This window comes from Panthera pardus, unplaced genomic scaffold (assembly GCF_024362965.1).
Source record: "Panthera pardus isolate Hobbes unplaced genomic scaffold, ASM2436296v1 HiC_scaffold_2, whole genome shotgun sequence".
NCBI classification, from domain to species: domain Eukaryota; kingdom Metazoa; phylum Chordata; class Mammalia; order Carnivora; family Felidae; genus Panthera; species Panthera pardus.
The window spans coordinates 133279261-133286964 of record NW_026526765.1 but is presented as its reverse complement, the minus strand read 5'-3'; positions in this window follow the sequence as shown (position 1 = coordinate 133286964).

Genomic DNA, 7704 nt, shown 5'->3' with positions numbered 1-7704 from the left:
AACTAATCCAAGTAAACAGGACATGCTGTCATAATCAATTTAAACTCAAACACAAGGATCTGTCAACCCGAATCAGGAAAGAAAACAAGGAAAAACTTCCCTCAGCCAGCATTCAACTCAACAAGACTGCCAGTGCTGGTGGACACATGTCAAGGGAACAGAGTGGGGCTTCTTTGTTGCACGGACCTTCATTTCTATTTGTCACCTTGTTAAGGCTTTGCTCTCTGACATGGGCAAGACATTCATTCATTCGACAAGTAAGTATTGATTCATTCAAGGAACCAGGTTCCTAGCACACTGTGTTTAATGCTTTTTTTCCCTATAAACTGAAGAACAGTAAGTACTGTTGCTTGCCTTGATTCAGTAAAATATGTATGAATAATCTCTGATGAGACAAAATGACCCACTACTAGTTTATGTTTGATTAGCTGTTAAATATGTAACCACTGGCAACCTAGATCCCAACTGTTCTCATTTGTAAAACGGCTTGTAAACAACTGCCCCTGTATTGCCAAATATAAGCTCTTATAAAATTTTAAGTGATGTTAAACACTAGGCAGGTTGCTATGTTTTTCATCCAGAAGGGAGTGTTGGTTGGGCTTTTCTATGTCAGAGAAAATTTTGTTATAGAAAGGGATGGTGGGTTTTTCCATCCTCCTCTTTGCTCTACTACCCCATAACAGGCTCTGGTAATACCTCCCCACTCCCCTTGACAGTGATGGGCACACAGTATAAGCCAGCTTTATTGTGTCACATAACCAGAAAGCTGTAAGATCCTTCGTCTAGAGCTATGGTAACCATGTCCCTACCACCTAGAGAATGGTTTGGAGAATTAAGCCAATGCTATGCTTCTCTATCAGAGATGAGAGACAGACAATTCTAATGAAAGGTGAAGTGCTTCTAGTCTAGTCTTTTGGAGACCTCTCAAGGCACATCTTATAGTTCTAACACATATTTCTGCATAAGCTAATTTGGATTGGTTTCTGTCACCAGGGCAATGGCTCATCCAAGCTGAGGAACTCACATTGTCTTGGTGCTTGCATTAAATGCTAGCTCAAGAATGCTTGGGGCTGGGAAAAGCGGTCACAACTCTTTTCTAAGGGGCATTCAAAGGCATAGTAGAAAAGGGATCGGTGCTGATTTGCGGACAGGGCAGTGAGCCTGAAGTTCTCTGGCCTAGGCTTGAGCTCAGGCCCCCCAAAGCTATGCCGTTCTGACCTTTAAGCCACAATTAAGCTATTAGAAGCATAAACAGGATGTTAATCCTGGCAATGCAACCAAGTGAGTTTTTTACTTTGAGCCACTCATATAGCCTCTCCAGGGCTGGTCTGCATCTATATAATAAGGGTTTCACACTGTAGAGTGCTGTAATTCTTGAAGCTCTCATGAAAATTTGCTTTAAACATACTAAAAAATTAACTCTAAGAAATACTATGAGAAGCATGGTTGGGGAGAGATTTATGTTTTACATTTTATGTATTTATTTTGTGAGAGAGAGTGAGTGGCAGAAGGGCAGAGAGAGAAAAAGAGATCCTAAGCAGGCTCCACACTGTCAGCACAGAGCCCAACATGGGGCTTGATTTCATGAACCATGAAATCACAACCTGAGCTAAAACCAGGAGTCAGTCGCTTAACCAACTGAGCCATCCAGGTGCCCCAGTTGGGGAGAGATTTAGATGAAAACATTTGATTAGGATTACGTTTCTTTTTAATAATATTTCTAATATCAGTAATAATTAAAACCTACAGTAGTAGATGACAGGCCTTGTTCTAAATGTTAAGTCATTGAATCCTCATATCAACTCTGTGAAATAGATAGTATTACTATCCCCAATTTATAGCTAAAGAAACCAAGGCACAGACAAGTTGAGAAACTTGCCCAAGGCTACCCAATTAACGTGTCTGAAATAAAAACCTAACTCATGTAATTAGTGTCCACAATCTGAGCTCTTAATCACTGTACCATACATCTCTTGTTAACTGTGCCTACTTCTCTGCCTGGCACAAAGTAAAATTCACCAACAGCTCATTCAATGTTAGCAGATGAATAAAGTAACCTTTGTAAAGGTCATTTTTTCAAAGTGGCTAGAGTGGAGGGTCCCGTCCATAGGACAAGAAATCCTCTGTTAGGGATAGTATGCTCCCATACTACCAAATGAGCCTTCCTTTCTGTCATGTTCCCAGTAGAGTTCTTAGAGTATTATGTGCAAAGGCTATTTAATTTTTGTTAAAGGTAGGGCCATCTCTGTGTATTTCCTTAAAAACTGGATTATACGAAACACACTGGCTTTTGATAAGCAGTTTCACCTCATGTCAAGGGGTAAAACCAGGAAATAAACTCTCAGAGACAAAGAAGAACAGAGAGAAAAGAATATGCTCGCCAAAAATATTCATGTGTATTCCTTCCCATTAAATGAAGGCACTATTTTCTCTCATCAGAGACCTACATAAAAAGTCCTTTAAATTAAGACTTTCTCTGCTTCCAGTTGGCAGAAATGGCTTCTAGAAGTAGGCTGCAATTAAGGCTACAATGTCCTTACATTAAGGTTTACTGAAGAGTAAGTATTAAGTAAATTGGAATTTAGATCCCAGTAAACTTTGATGAGGGATCTCACTATCCCTTTAAACAAGAATCAGATTTTCCTACATTAACTTTACTGTAAAGAATTATATTGCTTGAGTCAAACTCAGTGATTTAATAAAACTACTTCCTCATCAGAACGCTAAGATAAAGTTTATTAGTCCATACCAGCAGAGCTTATCTAAACAAATGGAAAAGACCATTGTAATTATTATCTACTATGTGGTTTTACAGAACAGCTAAAGTTTAGCCATTTGTACTTCCATTGTGTAACAGCCTCAAGGATCTAAGGAACAAAATGGTTCAAAGGTTAATTCAAACTCAAGCCATGACAATTACCAGGGTTTGGAAAATTTGGATTATAAGGACAACCAATAGCTCTCATATGATCAGAACAATAGCTGTGGAAAAAAACTATTAGATCACTCCATCTACTGATCCCCCTGTCGGTTCTAGAGAAGCAATTAGAGACTCCCTTGCTCCGTTGTGGCTTTCCTGCATGCAGAGGGACAGCTTTAACTCCTTGTGGTGTAGCCAGGCCTACTGTGGGGAGAGATGGGGCAGCGCCCATCCAGACAGTAGGGATGGGGTGGCAGCAGGAGGGAGGAAACACGATGCAAGCGGAATCTGGGACTTAGTCTGTGTGTGTGCTCAAACATGAATCTGAAACAGGACATGTCAGGAGTTTCAAGAACTTTCCCACCTTTGGAAATGTAGGTGCAGGACCAACACCTCACCAAACCAGGCCCATACATAACATTCCTGACAGGGGACAGCCCCCTGAGTTCAGCCCATGGAAGCACCCTGAATATTTGATCTTAGAAGTCTCTCCAGCTGCACCAGGATACAGGTGCAAGTCTAAACCTGTCTGGTGACTTCTGAATTATTTGCAGACGAAGTGAGATACTGTCGTGACTTTAACACTCTAGACGGAGATACAGCTTTTCTTTGAGACCGTACTAGAGATTTGAGGAAGTACAGGGAAGACAGTAATCCCAATATCAAAAAGAGGTCGTGCAAGCTGGAAAAGGAGGGTTAGGCATGATCAAAATGATTTACCCGGCCTGCCCAGAAAATTAAGTAATAAAAACTGAATTGAAAAGGGGACTCCTTTCTGCCCCTTCTGACCATTTGACCAGAGAAGAGTGATCCAGAGATGATAGACCGAAAATAAATCTCTGACCTTGGGCCCAAAATTAGATGGTTTGAGAAGAATTCCATTTCAAATACAGTAGCAGAAACTGGTAGGAGGAATCTTTAGATTTTATTTTGATTTCATAGATAGCTTACTTTCCTGTTTATTCCTGTAGCCTAGCATCAACTGTTGGCTCCTTGAGGGGCCAGATTAGGCCACTCTTTACCCTGTGGGGCCACACACATTCTTGGAACAATGTCTGTAACTAATACTGTAGCCAGGCTCTAAAATGCCCCCTGAGGATCCCTGCCTCCTGATATTCACAATCTAGCTTTCTAGTTCTCTGACACTTTGTTCCAAAGTGGGAACAACTGAATACAGCGCAAGTGATAGAATGTCACTTCTGAGATTAGTTTATAATAGACTGTGGCTTTCCTTGGAGTATTCCCCACCTGCCAGCTCCTGCTTTATCACTCACTCAGGGAAAGCACTGTGCCCTGTCTAAGCAGCCTTATCAAGAGGTTCCCGTGACCAGAACTTACTGGTGTACCAACAGCCAGTGAGGAACGGAGATGAACCAAACATTTTGTGAGTGAACTTGGAAGCGGACTCACTAACCCCAGTCGAGCCTTGACATGAATGCAGCCCCAGCCAACAGCTTGGCAGAATTATCAAAGACTGGGAGCCAAAACCACACAGGTAAACTGCACCTGGATTCCAAACTAAGTTGCTACATTTCAGGGTAACTTTGTTACTCAGCGACAGATAACTAAGGTAACTACAGAGCCTGTATGCCTTCTCATAGTAGATATTTCACAAAACTCATCTTGACTACAGGCATGAGGGAGGCAACTGGGGACATAAATAGCTAATGAAAAAGTCCCATTGGATTACAACATTTTTTGGTTTTTTCCAGTGGCCCTTGATCTGAGTACTTCCATCTAGCTACCCTGGGACCAAAACCATCTTCTTTTTTGTTCGACCACTTCTAATTGCAATAGAAACTGAGCTGTGATCATCCAGTTTGCTTTAAGCTAGTCAGTCTGCTGTCTGAGATGATCCCATTCCATGTCTTTCTATTCATTCAGTAACTGATGAGCACTGCTATTCTAGATGCTGGAGCCATAGTAGTGAACACAACTACTAAGGCTCCTAGCCTCAGGACTTTACCTGTAGCATACTCCCCTGATAAGCTTTATCTCCTTGACTACAGACCTGTCCTTCTGACCTTTTCTACCAGCTACCTGGGCTCAGAATCTCCATCTAAACTCCTGCCTATGGGGACCCAAGACTAAACAGCTTCTTCAACGGAAGCCTGAAAGACACATATCTTCTGCAAAAGGTAGCATTGGTAACAACTTTTAACAATTACTGGTAGCCATTTAGCCCATAATCGAGACATAGTTATGGGTACATTCATTGCAGGTAAGCATTTGACACATACACCTTTTGCTTCCATCCTGCTAATGTAGGTGTTCCTTGGCATTTAACAGTGTTCCTTTCTCCCAATGTTTTTAATAAATCATCTTTTATTAGGTGATAGACATTATGATGTGATATTTCCTGCCCAATATGCAACTGCACTTGGACCATACAGATCGGCTACATAAAACAAATTCACTCACATAAAAATTGAACGGCAGAGTCTCAAATGCATATCTAATTCTATTTACATGCCCAAGGTGATTTTTCCACTCTCCTTGGCTCATCTTTATTCTAGCACAAATTCTAAATTAGAGAAAAACTCATGTTTCCTAGGTCACTGTGGCCAGAAAAATAAATATGTTATTCAAACAATGACCACAAATAGTATTTCCTGACTCTGCCCCAATCAGCCTCAGTTCCTCCCAAGAAGTATGAAAATTCTCAAAAGCAGCTTTTTCTGGGTTGCGCAAACCACTCTTTGGGTGGACCCTGGCTGGCACTCCTTTTCTCAACTAGATTTACTGTGGACATGAAAATCAATGGCCGCAACCAATGCCATCTAAAGGCACAAGACCCCATGATGAGACTGCAGAGCCCTGAGCTACTTCTGGAAGCTGCTGGGCCCATTTCTGGCAAAGCTGCTGAAACTAAAACATAGGAACCAGGGATGAGCCTGGGTGTTAGGGATTCCTTTGAGGGGGTAGCCGCAAGGTCACCCTTTTTCTCTAGTATCCGTTACCCTTTCTTTCTGTAAATGAAGTTTTGCTCAGGACACTTATTAACAGCATATTCCCTACCTCCTTTCTGCTGATTTTTCAGACTTGTTCACATGAGCCTGAATGGTGGGTGAGCTTAGTTTAGGCTTAATCTAAGACCCGTGATTTAAAGGAATTTTAGGAAAACCAGTTTGGGGGCCAGATTAACCTGTATACTTCCAGAATAATCATTATTTGTCAAAGTCACCAGAAAGCCTGGAAAACCTAAACTGGCAAACCTACACAGACTAAAAACTGAACTCATTGACTAATTCTGCTTAAATTATTGACAAAAACCTGTTTACTGCCTTCAACATTTTCATTGTTGTCGTTAAGTTTTGAAGCAGGACTAAAGGATTTTATCACCTTACTCAGTAGACTAATTTTTAGGAAGCCTTTGAAATACATGATAAGTTCAGCCCATTAAAAAGAGCAAAGCCTTTGTTTTAGAGGAAACGATTTTTTAGTTGATTTTTTTTTTTTTTAGAAACAGTTAAGTTGGTGTTCTGTTTAGCCAGCATTTTAAAACAACAAAATATAGTTTCTTTTCTATGGTTCAGAGAATAAAAAAGTTTTTAAGTAAGCAGTTAAGAGTGGGAACTCAAGTGGAAAAAAAAAAAGACAGAAAGAGACTGGGAAGTCGAATTACATTCACAGCTTTTGCTTTTACCCTGCTTCTTTAGTTGTGTGTGTTCTATTTATTTCCTTGTTAACATTTTATAAGACAAATTTGTTTTTCCTAAAAGATACATGTTGAATTAAATATACTTCAAGATAAGATAAATTCATTAAGATAATGAAAGTTTATAACCCAAAGCTATGAAAAAGAAAATTATGGGAGTAGGTAGATTCAAAAATCAAAGTGAACATGGAATTTCAGCTGGCCAAAAAACACAAACAAAAACACATAAAAACCAGAGATATATTTTAGCACTGTGTTAAGCAACAAATGGAAAAATAGGACAACTTTGCATTTTGTTTTCCAGGAGTTCATAAAAGGACCGTTTGTAATTCGCATGTTATATTCACCTCAAAGTTGGTTTTTTAAATTAGTCCTTATGGGCTTAGAGCATTTCCTGACTGATGAACATATACATTGTTTAGATAATGAATTAATAAATGTATCTTAAAGTGTCAGAAAGTAGAAATAATAAATCTTGGGGGAAAATGGGTTTAAAATTGTACAACATTCCTATCAATTATTTCAGGGTAGGGGAAGGGTAATTGTTTTCTTCTTTATACTTCATCATTCTATGATTTTCTATAAAAAAACAGATTTTACATTAGAGCAGAGTTTTTAAAAAAAGGAGGAGAAGGAAAAGGAGGAGGAAAACACCAGCCCAACCCCATCTGTACGCTGGTAGCTTTCCTTTGGTAGAACACTATTGTTTGGTAGAACACTGCAGTGACTAGTTAACTAGAGACTGGTTCACCTGAGCTCTACTTAACCAGGTGTCCATGCTGCATGCCCTATGGGAGGATATGGTATGGTATATACCTAGGAGCCGGCTAACCAAACAGACTGTTCTCTCGTTTTTGTGTACTAACAAGTACCACAAGCAACAGGTGATTTAGTGTCCTTTTTACTTGAGAAAATGACAGTCACCTTTAGAATACAGCAAGCAAAGTGTCAGGCTTTACGCCTATCTGTAAGGAGAGAAGGTCACAATGCCAAGATGGATCATGGTAACAGGAGAGCAATATTCAAAGGCAGGAAATACCTCCTCTGGAATTTTGGACTTTGTGGTAGGTTTTCCTGCGAACTGTGGGTTCAGAATACAGCCCCAGGGCTCACTACTCTTATTTTA